At 41.9% G+C, this 12985-nt stretch overlaps 1 protein-coding gene across 1 annotated transcript in view; it reads right to left on the bottom strand.

Annotated features, from left to right (window-relative positions):
* Nucleotides 1-1626: 1626 nt before the first annotated feature.
* Nucleotides 1627-12985, bottom strand: part of ABTB3 (ankyrin repeat and BTB domain containing 3) — a 227171-nt gene continuing 215812 nt past the window's right edge. The window contains exons 21-22 of the mRNA XM_081210797.1: nucleotides 7448-12885; nucleotides 1627-5097 (exon numbers count right to left, since the gene is read on the bottom strand). The gene's annotated coding sequence lies outside the window, so the exon portion shown is untranslated. The remainder of the gene's footprint in view (nucleotides 5098-7447; nucleotides 12886-12985) is intronic.

Here is a 12985-nt window from a genome sequence, read left to right as displayed (position 1 = left end):
CCTCCCGTTCCGCCTCCACCCTATCAGCTGCCGGCGTTCCCATCATTACGCCTGGCGCACGACCTATCGCTTTCTCCGGTCTTAGCAAAAGGTCGTGATGTCATCAGTACGCGCCAAGCACCTGAGACGCTAATTCCTTTACACACACCCAGCTCCTCCCTCTCTCGTGGGCGGGGTAACGTCGGGCCTTCCCACTCTTGCAACGTCATCCGCAGATGCTGTGGAGGGAGTGGGGCAGTTGCTGATAGGGCACGAGCTGTGCTTGCGTCACTCCGGTTCTTTCGTTTTGCGAGGCGATGCTGAGGCGGGGAGAGAGATGGGGGTGTCGCGGTGATGGACTCCAATTCCCATCAGCCCCAGTCAGCATGGCCAATCGTGAGGGGTGATAGGAGTTGTAGTCCGGCAATTACATAAATACACACACGTGTGTACATACATTATAATTCTATTACCTATGCATATTAGTATAATATAAAAAATCCCCGAAGGATTACAGGTTTACCGTATCTCTCTTGCGCATTTATTAGGAAGCAAGGAGCATTGAACTCAACATGACTTATTTCCAAGTAAACATACACACACATACAGAGTAGCTCTTCGCGATTCTCTAGTGGCAATTTTGCCATCTTCAGGCGGGTGGGGGTAATCTGTGGCGGATCTGAAGAGTACTATGGTGAGGGTAGTTTAATGTATCAGTCAGACAAACATCTAGGGTTCCAGAGCTCTCCCCCATGGAGGTTTTGTGTCTCTTAGCACAGTTGAGTGACAGACAGAAAATCAACATGTCATGTCCTCTCGCCCCGCCCCCCCCAAATCTGCATATTTTAAGATAAGTCTTGAAACGTTTGTGGCCCCACATCTATGGGAAACTGCCCTGGGAAGTTAGTACTGTATAGCCCTTTCCATGTATGCAAGACCTTTAGGAGATTCTAAATACTTACTTGGTTACTGCACTTTGAAGTTTTATATGCTGCTATCTTATTTGTTATTTTAATTATTCAGGCACTGAAAGGACTGATTATTTAGCCTGTGTTGTAATTCGCACTGTAGAGGTTTTGCCAGAAAAGCAGGCTAGAAATCTGTGAAATAAATGGCTATAACAGCAAAATCAACAAATTGTCTCACATTCCAGAAAGGTTGGGGAAGGCTGATGCCATTGCTGAAGGCTTAATTTGGTAACAGGAGATACAGCTTCAAATCCCAACTTACTCCATGAAGCTCACTGGACAGCTTTGGGCAAGTCATTATCTCTCACCTTAACCTACTTCACAGGGGCCTTGGAGGGGGTAAATTAAGCTGTGTGGCAAAACATTTCACCCACTTCAAGCTACTGTAGAAATTATTAATAGCAGAAGTATATACATAATTTCCTTTGCCTAATATTGGGGGCATGCTGCTGCACTGATTTGACTTCTTAATGAGGATTTGGGCTAAGAGAGAAACCAAGATGAGAAGCATTGATTAAGCCAAGAGAGCTATACCTTGCTTTGCACATATACGGTACCAAGTGCAAAGAGACTATCACTGCATACATACTAACCTATTTACTCACCACTCCCTAGTGGCTTTGTGAAATTGTAAGGATGACTGCGGCGTTTCGCCAGCCCCAGCACACTAAATGACAAGTTTATTATCCATAAAAACATATTTTAATGCCAACAACTAATTCAAAGTCAAATTCCAATGGTGCTCTTACAACAGAAATATACAATTTGCACAAAACATGGCTGATCTGACAAGAATGTTTCGCAGGCTAACAATATATATAGATATATGTATATAGATGTAGATAACTTCCTTATTAAAGAATTTTATTATGCCAGAAGTCATGCAAAGAATTTCAGAGCAGTAAACACAATAGGAACAATCACTTGTTGACATTTCCAAAAACCATTCAAATACAGAAACATTAGGTTATAGATAAATATATACATACACTTATATTTTTGTTGCTGTTTGTGTGGTCCCTTCTGTGTTCCGTTGAAGCACCCCACTCTACCCTACGGGGTCCTTATTACAGACATCCAAAAATAGGATTTGGAGTATTTACCTGCCGATACAGACCACCAATATAAACTCTTTGAGATTTCTACCTTAGATCCCTGTAAATGAGGCACTTAACCATTGGCTGGGAGTTGGGGCAGGAGTCAGCAACACAAGTGTCCACCTCCAAAGCCAATATTGATTCTAATCCATAGTCCTTGGATCATTTGAAGTGAGAGGTTGCCACATACATCCTCATTTTGCTTGATGCCAAACATGCTGTAGTCTGGTTCTAACACCCTTTAACAATGGTTTTCAAACTCTGTTCCAGGGAATCAGAGCACCTACAGTGATGGGCAAGCTTTCCAGTAAAACTTGTCCACCATAGCTGGTTTTTTCAGCAAGGAATCCTTGATTAGCACAATTATGACAAAGAAGCTTACCTGAAAGGTTGCCCACCACTATAGTCTGTTCTCTCAATCTGGAGTTGCAGGGAAGTGTTGTCTGTTTTCCAAGGGGCACTCTTAGTTGATGGGGAGTAGGTTGCCTCAACATTTAGTAGTGTTCCCAAGAAAATGCCCCCAGATCCTCTGCAATAATAGCCTAGTTCACACACAACACTAAGTCATGGTTAATAAAACCATAGTTTATTAATCCATGGTTTATTTGATAACCTGAAGCCTACCTATGGTTTGTTTACTACCAGAAACCACAGCCATAGTTTGTTGTTGGGTTATGAATCTTGGTTTGTTTTAACTATGGCTTGGTGTTATATGCAAACCAAGCACTCTACCTGAACCATGGTTTCTCCCTCCCCCAAACCCCGACACTAATCTACAACAGCAAGAGCAGCTGGAAAACAAACCAAGCTTTGGAGAATCAAGCCATGGTTTATTTAATCATCTGTGGAACAAACTGGTGGCTAAACAAACAATGGCTTAATGTTAAATGTAAACCAGGCCAATGGCAGGTGACCAGGGGCCCTTCAGTACACAAGCTGATGTGAAAAGGCTTCCCTAAAGGTAGAAAAGTTGAAAACCACAGCTTTAGAACCACATCCTCAAGAATCTGGATCCCTTTAATGCAGTAGTGCACAGCACCATCAACAAACTAATCCAGTATGAATAGAGGAGGACTTGTAATGTATCCTCTGGTATTTAAATGTGCATATTAATATATACAAACAAGCTTCATTAAAAAAAAATCAAGATGCAACACATTTTACTACTTTATTTACCCTGGTATGCTCCAAAGAATGTTCTTTACCTTATTTTATTGCGAAGTCGCTATAGCCATGATCCACATAGCAGTTAAGCCAGAGTGCTGGCAGTTAAAGCAGACAAGGCTAATGTAGCTTGAGTCCAGCTATAGAGGCTTAACTTGTTTGTGCTGCAAGACCATTTTACAGAATACAAATACAGCCACTTGTTGGCTACCTACCAATGCAATCCTTGTGAAGCAACAAAACTCACCCAGTACATGGTAGATTGAATGGGCTACAGTCACCTCTAATGTCACTCAGCTGACTTTCAGATGTATACAAAGTAGGCTGAATTGGCACAAAAACTATTTTTTTGTCGGAAGGAATTGATTTTACTGAAACTAACTGATGTTGTGTCTGCATTCAGACTGTGATGACTGAACTATAAGATACCAAATCTTGCTCACTGAAATCTTGAACCTTGGAGTAAGGCAAGTAAGATATGACCTCAGTGAATCCCTTTAAACACACACACACACACACACACACACACACACACACACACACCAAAAAAACTAGACCATTGAGTGTCACTTCCATGCTCTCTTGATATAGGTGAAGTCTACTTCCATATACCAATTTAAATGTTGATTAGCAGATAGACCAGATATGCAATCTCCTAACATCATGTCAATAAGCCTGAACATTGCAATAGCTATTGTTTAAGCATTTCAATAACGTCCTCTCTCACAAAGCCACACAAACACACACACATTGCTATGTATCCGGATTTGGTTTGGATAATACAGGGAAAATTCCAATCACATCATGAATCAAGATCTATCCCTTTCAAAAGAGGTATATAATTTGGATTTGTAAGGCATAAACAGGACCTTCCTATTAATTTCCATTTTCTTCTTTGCCCCAGTTTTTTTCCATGAATTTTAATGGCCTATGGCCTGAATGTTGATGTTTGCAACCAGGCAAAACCTATGTTTGCATTTTTAACTGTCTCCATCAAGCTATGAGTAGGGTTCATTTAATGACACGGGGCCCCTGAACAGGTCTAGGAGATGAAGCCAACTCAGGCCCAGGAAATTCAGCCAGGGCAGGCAAGGAGACCGAACCAATGAGGGGACCCCTATGGAATCTGACATATTTGGGAAAGCAGAGTAGTTGTTCCTTCTGAAAACAGCCAGGGGAACAGGTCAATTAGAACAAAAATTTAACAAGTCCAGGAAACTGTAGCAGAATGTTTAAGCGCAAGACAGAATGGGACAAATAAGCTCTGTATGTACCTACCCAGGCATTAGGGTAGATTTAACACAGGGCTTGTTTACTGACCAGCACTTAGGGGTTATTATCCAAGTCAAAATACACACATAAGACTTTCCAGAGTCTTCTACACCAGGCTTCTTCAACCTTGTTCCCTTCAGATGTTATGAACTATAAGTCCCATAAGGCTGTTGTAGAAAAATACTTATACTGGACCCCAGGCAAGTTGTACTTACAACTCCATACCTTTCAGTTTTTTCTCTAGACCAAGGATACAGAACCTAGAAAATCATACCAGGTGAGTACAGTTTCCATGGGAAAGACCCATGAGTTCAGTCACAGCCCACATTGGGGGGGGGGGTGTCATTTAAACTTTGTAGAGCAGTACTCATCTAACTTGTTCACTCCCACACAGTTCAGATAATGTTTCAAGGGTCTTTAATTCCACAAGGAAGAAGTGCTAAATCAAGATCCCCTGATCTTTCCAGGGCTCTTCGCACTCTACTTCTTGAAATTATAAGCAAAAGAGGTTGATGGAGAGTTCAATGGCTAATTGTGCAAAGTGGCCTCTAGTGTAGCAGAGAGCAATGGGCTTTATGGCTCAGAAATTTGCGGGGTCCCAGAACATGCCATACAATCTGGAAGACATATAAAACATTTTCATGTTGAAACTTCTAATTCTAATTGAGAATTCATACAGACCTGTGAAAATTTAAAGAGATTATATGTGATGGTGATGCATTTTGTCCTACTATGAGCCCTATCCCTCTCCAAATCAAGTCAGTAATAAGAAGATCTGTATGGGAGGCCGGATTCATCTTTTAATGACTGTATAGTATCAGTTAAACCTGTCTCAATTATCTTCTTGTGCTACCAGCTTCTTGGCTTTAGATCAACCAAGTCACGTACAGTTGGCTCCCGGGAAAGAGCTAATGATTTTACGCTTGAAGAGCAAATCAGATTAGCCCGTTTTTGAGTAACACAATTAAAATGACAACTTGCTTGTCTCAAATGTTGCTGTGCGTCTAATACAATGTGCAAAACAGATTTGCAAAATTACATTTGGCAAAAGTATGGATCCTAATCTCATTGAGAGGGTTTAAGAGAATGAGCAAGAGGAAGACTGGTGCTTAAAATATTCTAAGGTGTGCTCTTGGAAAATTACATGAGACATTCAGCATTTAATTGCGTGATTGAACATATGTGATTCACTACATGCCGCCTACTGAATATATTATGCGGAAAACAAAACCTTTTGTTTTGACAGTTAAAAAAAGCCAGTTCAATGCCAACGTCAAAATGGTAGCGTATTAGCAAACCAACATTCATATGATAGGCTGCTGGCATTGTATACATGGCATCCTCTTTTTCTGCTTCCAAGGGATGAGTAAAATAAATTGCTGTCCTTGCATTATTTCCTTAGTGCAGGAAACTTGTTCCATTACACTATTTGAAAAAAACAAAAACCCTTTTCTATTCATAATGCCGTCTTCCAAATAATTTGCCTCTACTTGATTGCCATCTGCACAGTGGACATTACTGCTCAATAACTTGCATGCCAAAATAGTAAACGTATTTACCTGGAAGAAAGCTTTGCAGTTTCCCACATGCTACAAAACAGTTTTTAGGATTAAAATCTACAGATGTGACGTAAGTTGCCCTTGAGTAGTTGTTTTTTCTGTAACCAATAGCTAGTATGGAGGGCCTCAAATCAGGTCAGAACCATGACATGGGGGAAGGGGAGTTTTAACTACTTGCCACCACTTTGGGCTCAAATGAAATTGCCCCCCACTCTTCCTGGGCAGAAATCTTCCACTGGAGCTCACACATTTAAAGTACATGGCTCCCCCCAAAGAATGCTGGGAACAATAATAGTCCATTAAGGATGCTGGGAACTGTAGCTCTGTGAGGGATAAATGACAGTTCCCAGGATTCTTTGAGGGAAGTCATGAGTGTTAAAATGGTAAAAATGTGCTTTAAATCTACAGTGGTGCCTCGCAAGATGAAATTAATTCGTTTCGCGAGTCTTTTCGTCTTGCGATGTTTTTCGTCTTGCGAAGCACGGTCCGTCGCAACTGCGCCTCTTCAAGCGGCTTTAAGAAAAAAGTGCAAGACGTTTTCGTCTTGCGAAGCAAGCCCATAGGGAAATTCGTCTAGCGAAGCAACGCAAAAACCGAAAAACCCTTTCGTCTAGCAAGTTTTTCGTCTTGCGAGGCATTCGTCTTGCGGGGCACCACTGTATGATGTACATGTGATATATCAATTCCTATTTAGAGTTTTGTATTAAATATTTGTGGATATTCAAGTGTTGCACAAAGATAAATCTTTTGGGTATCATGGCTAATTAGTGCTTGTCATCAGGGCGAGCTAACTGTAATTGAGAGGCAGTCTCCCTGGAACACATAATTTCCTGTAACAGCCATTGTTTGCCTATATTCACACAGACTATCTATGTCATAGAGGAAGAGATGACTAAGGCATGCAGTCCTATTATTCCTTTTAGTTTTGACACGGCTTGACTGATCCCTAACAGCAGGTGCTAACATTTTGTCGAATTTGGGAAATTCATCTTTCAGATGCCAAAATGCAACAGCAGCATTCAAGAAACCCAAACTAATGGGAGCAACTACACATTCTGCCTTTGCAGCTTCCAAGGTGGTTTGTGTCAACATACCCACACTCATGATTTCACCATTCTCGGCAAAAACAATTGTATCTTTCCATAAACCACTCTGGTTTATCTCCATAGACATTCCCCAATGTCCCCCACTCCTCTCCCCAATTTAAGCACAGAAGCTGGACATAACCTCATGACAGATGAGAATCATCTTGGCTAAGGTGGGAATAAAGTGTGAAACTAATTCGACCCATTAGAGCAAAAGGTGCAGAAAACAGACAGCTTGAAACAACCATTTTTGTGTTTTGAGCTGATTAGGAAAGTTACAGAGAGATTTTGAGGGTGGGGGCATCTGTTTGGAGTTTACTTACATTTGCTCTGGGTTGATACACATCTAAAGCTGTTTGTTCTGGGATCCCTGCCCTATCTGCTCTATGAATCTGAAAACAAACCGATTATAGAACAGTTCCCCAGTGCTTTCTCCTCCAAAAGTAACCAGCAGGTCCCCTGAAGAGCAACACAGCTCTAGTCACCAGCAGATTTTCTATGCACTTTAAAAAAAAGTGTGCATCAATTTTGGTGTGTGTTCACAGGTCGTATTTTGGGAGACAGAAGGAGCAAACAGCCACCATATGGCTAATGCAGAATTTCCTTCTCGATTGCAAATCAGTTCATGAAGTTGCAAATCATGAAATTCAGGATCACCCATTAACCATCATAGCTGACCAACCTGTGGCATGAGTAGCAGGGAAGTGTGGCACTCCTGGAAAGGTCACAGGCGTTTTTGCTTCTCCAACACTTTTCATCTCATCAGACCCAGAAGCAAAACCACACTGAGTCGTAAGTGGGATGAAGGTGAAACAGCTGCATTCATTTGGGATGTGGCACCCTCTCAGTTTTAGATTGGATTTGATGGCGTACTCATCAAAAAAGATTGGTCACAACTGCATAATACACATGGAACTACTATTTTAATGCCAGTGATGGCCCTGCAGAGATGCCTGGCAGCGTAACGCCCACTCTCTTCCTCTGGGCATTTTGCCAGACTAAGATAGGACCACATGCACATGTACTGTGCTTCTTCTGAATGGCCAAGGGGTTGCTTGTTGGGGTGGAGTTTAAGGCGCCCACCTATCAAACACTGGGTATGCCCCAAATAGGCACAAGTCACACTAGCTAGTGAGGTAGGTTCAGGGAACTGAGGCAAAGAGATTGTGCCTTGTGCAAGGGAACAGCATGCCTCCACGACAGAAGACAGAACTTCAGACCAGATCTCCCAGATTCAAATCCAACTCTTTTATCTATCAGGCCACTGAAGCAAATACAGCAAAATCAAGGCTAGGAGTTCAGAGGTGGCTAGCTCAAACCGTATGACCTCATGGCAGAAATGGAACTTTAGAAGTGGCTATCTCTAGCAGGCAGCAGATCAAACGATGAACTTGCCAGTCACAATTTCATCTAGTGCGTTAATCATCACAATGTTGTTGTGGCTGCTGTTGTCATTATACTCTGCTTCCTCCCATAGGAGCCCATGGGAACTTACAGCATGTGCCCCCAGTCCCTGGGCTGATCCCAGGCCACTTTGTGGTGGCTAGAAGGCCTTACAGAGATCTCAAGAGGTGTGCCACCTTTTCTCATTGCTTGCTGTCAAGAAGCAGATTCTGATCACCTCTATTGCCACAACTAATTTGCTAGCAAAGACAGAAGTGGAGTGAAGAATAATATTTAAAACATGAGCACAGTCAATTGGCCTGGCCTTCTTCAAAGACAGGGATAGGGTACCTGTTATTGGTCTCCAACTCCCATCAGCCTCAGTTGCAGTTCAAAACCATATGGAGGACCACAGGTTCTCCATCACCACCATCACCACTACTACTATTATTAAAATTTGTCAGTTGCTTTATCTTGCCCAAGGCAATCCAAAGTGACTTACAACTGTTCTAGGACTCGGGAGCTTTTAAATCTCTGTCTCTGCCATTGTGTAAATGAACCTGAATGAAAGCCAGGAAGGGTTATATCTTCCCCAATTTACTTAAATGCCTGTATTTATCTATTAGATCTCATGTATGTGTATGCAGACAAACACACAAATGGATACATAATAAAGAATACCCCGTATCTTTGTCAGAGAGCACCCCTGAGTTAATAGAACTATACACCCATTCATTAGAACAGGGTATTCCAGAGAGCAATGTAGTCAAACAGGTCTTTTTGTACAACAGAAGTTTCTCAGAATTCTAGATAGTTCACCAGACAACTTCACAGAACCCAACAGAATACAAATAATCCTCACCTCCACAGAACATACCAGTGATCTAGCCCTACCTCTACCCTTCAGGTGATATTGGATTACAACTGCCATAGACCCTGACCATTGGCCAAGCTGGCTGGGAGTAACTGGAGTTGGAGTCCAAGAATATCTAGAGGCCACTAGGTTGGGAAAGGCTTCCAGAGAACCATACATACAGTACTGCTCTGTACATTTTCATGAAAGAGAATTTCACCACAGCGCTGTGAAATCTCTAACTGAACCCCCTATAGGCCAGTGGAACAATGGAGACGGAATTCAGCTGATCACATTGTCAAAGCATCTTTGCTCTACAGAACTCCCTGGAAAGTGAACTTCATAGCTCCTTTGTGTCCTTTAAAAAAAGGGCATTTTGAGATGAAAACCTAATTTGGAATACAGCCACAATAAGCAGTTTAATATCCCACAGCACAACACAGAAGTTAAAGGCAGGAAATAAATACATTCTCTGTGGAATTTTGCTGAGCACGGTGTAACTACTTCAGTGATAATCTGGCAAGGGCTTTAGTTTGACAGCTTTAACCTATTCCAGTTAAAAAGAGAGAGAGAGTGGGGAGGGGAGAGAGCAGAAACAGAGGTACTTTAATGGGGTAAAGTCTTTGAAAGGTGTTGCCTTCAGCAACTGGCATGCCAAGACCTGATGCTGTTGCAAAGGTGGGTGGGTGGGTGAGTGGCGGGTGGGGGACGGACGGACGCCACCTTCAAAGTTACCCACACTGAACCTGAAGAATGCCTGTGTTCTCTGGCAGTTGGCTAGCCTCAGGTTTCTGACAAAACAAACTGGGTTATGAGATCCTTTTGCCTTTACATAATGGTTTCATTGTGGAGGAAACTTAATGGGGCTCCTATACTGCAACGCTTAATGGCACTATTGAGAAAGAGAACAGCTGCAGTTCACAGACTGTTTACTTTGAAGTGGCACAAATGTTAAGTGGCTTGTGGCCTGTGGGCAGCCGAAACACAAGACGGGAATATTTGGCCAAGGGTATATGTGTGTGCAGGGTGGGGGGTGGCGAGTGTTTTAACAGTTGAACGGAAAATAAAAAAAGAAAGGATTCATTTAAGTAACCCAGAATAATAAATGGCCGGATATTTAATTTATCCCCCAAAGAAGGGTTGCAGGATGAATAAACATTGCCATGACTCAAAATTTGGATTTGATTTTAGTAGCTTGAAAACTCAAGGCAGGGATAGGGAACCTGTGACCTTCAGATGTGACTGGATTAGAGTTTTCACCAATCCCTGGTTATTGGCTGGCTGGGGCTGATGGGAATCCACCACCTCTGGAGGGCCACAAACTCTCCATTTCTGGCTTCAGGCCAACACAGAGAGGCAAACATAGGGTTGCCATTGAGTGCAGTTAGCAGATAACTTGGCATATGACTGCAGTGCTAGACCCACTTACTTGAGAGTGAGTCCCAAATGACTCAGTGGGGCTTCGTTTTGGATAGACATGTATAGGATTGCACTGTATTTAATTTGTGTTTGTTGCATTCACACTTCATATTTCTACATGTAAATTTAAAATATATTGGGCATGCTCCTAAAAATATAACATTATATACTGGACTTTAGCTTTAGGATTGTCATTACTAGGTGTACTTTGGTGCCCCAATCATTTCCAAACCCAGTCATTTTCAGGCTCAAATGTGAATTTACAAAAGAAATCAAAATAAAATGATAGTCATGTTCCTCTTTTACTCCCCAGCATGTGTATACTTCTACACACACATTATTTCTTAGTAGACTGAAGAATTTCTCTCCACATGCTTCAGAAAAGTGCTGAGGAGAATGTAGCTGATGTTCCCACAAACCTTTCAATAGGAATATATCAGTACAAAGGGAAGAAAGGTGACAATGCAAGCCTATGTGTGCCTACTCAGAAGTAAGTCCCACTGAATTCAATGGGGCTTACTGAATAAAAGATTGTGGCCTGAATGAAGACAATCAAATTTGATCAGAAAAGTACATTCAGACAAATTCACATCAGCCTACACAATGGAACAATTTAAACTCAGTTAAAGCTGATTTTTCATTTCATGTTGATGTCCATATGCAACACTTTCTACTTCTCTAACAGAGAAAAACAGGCATAAGGTTGGGGCTTGGCAGCCTGTTCTACGTCCCTATTCCATTTCTTCCATCTATGGCCAGGGATGGTGAACCTATGGCCCTCCAGATGTTGCTGGACTCCAACTCCCATCAGCCTCAATGAGGACGCCAATGGACAGGGATGACTGGAGCTACAGTTCAACAATATCTGGAGGGCCAGAGATCCCCTATCCCTGGATTAGTTATTGGAATCAGAATGAGAGCAAACTATTCTGTAACAGGCACTGCGGACAAATGGGAAACCGCTAAACCCCCATAAGTAACAGTTAAGTGACTTGTACAGAAACTACAGTAATATTTGATGTAAAGATCTCCCGACTACCAATCTCCCTTTTTACCTTAGAAACTCTTGATCTATTTTACATCTTTAAGAACAAAGGCAGATGTAACATCTGAAGAGGAGTCACAGCAGGTTCTGTGTCCTTGCTTATGAAGTTGTACAAAAAGAATGTCCTTGTTATTTGCTTGTCAGTTTTCCCCTCCCCTGTTTCCATGCGGACTGCCTGCCTTTTTATTCTTTAAGCTGTCTGTCACACATGTAACTTTATTGGCACACATATACATTTCTCGATCAGCATGTTAAAAGGAAAGTTACAGGATTGTGGTTTTGGTGACATCATGGGAACTAGCCAATTCATTGCCATAGCTGTTTCCCCTTGACCCCGGAAAGAACAAAACAAAGCTGCATTGAACGCAGTGAGGGTCCTTCCAAACCTGCCTTCACTGCTCTATAAATCTTACACCTGTCTTTGAAAAAAATGTTTCAAGGTCACCATGGTCACCTTTTCAAAAAATTGTCCAGTGCAGTTAGCATTCTGTATCCAGCCCTCAGCCTGCTTCTCTCGCTTCAGATTTTATTCCTTTTGAATGTTTTTTTTTTGTTTGTTTTCAGTACAAACACATGGCCACCTATGATCCTGTTTCAGTTTTTCAAGTCTATGAGTAATAAACTTCACCATACGGCTTTGCCTAACACAGTATATTCCTTAGGCAACTGATCATTTTCCTACTGGAAAACATATGGAGATTAGCTCTTATAAAAGGATATAGAAAAGTTCTGAAATACAGAACAAGTTGTGTGATTCCACCCCCTCCCCTGGAAGGCCCTGTTTTAGGCTCTTGAGAGAAAATATCACCCTTTAAGAGTCATACCTAAGGATAGTTCTCTACCTAACCATTTTAAAATAAATTACAAAAAGGAAGAAGATGAGAGCTATTTTATTGTGGAGCTGGCTGCAGATGCCTAAAGGAAATTTTAGGAAAAACTGGGGAGAGTGAAAAATTACCAACTTATTAGTGAAAAGAGTCATTTTTAGGTTTTTGGAGGCGAGTTAGGCAGCAATCCTATACCCACCTACCTGGGAGTAAGCCCCAATGAAATCAGTGGGACTTACCGTATTTTTCGCTCTATAACACACACCTGACCATAACACGCACGTAGTTTTTAGAGGAGGAAAATCCCTAGGCATGCCACCCGTAGGCATTCCCT

Source organism: Podarcis bocagei (genome assembly GCF_964188305.1).
Source record: "Podarcis bocagei genome assembly, chromosome: 10".
Lineage (NCBI taxonomy): Eukaryota > Metazoa > Chordata > Lepidosauria > Squamata > Lacertidae > Podarcis > Podarcis bocagei.
The sequence above is the reverse complement of the archived record's forward strand: the minus strand, read 5'-3'. Positions and strand labels throughout refer to the sequence as shown.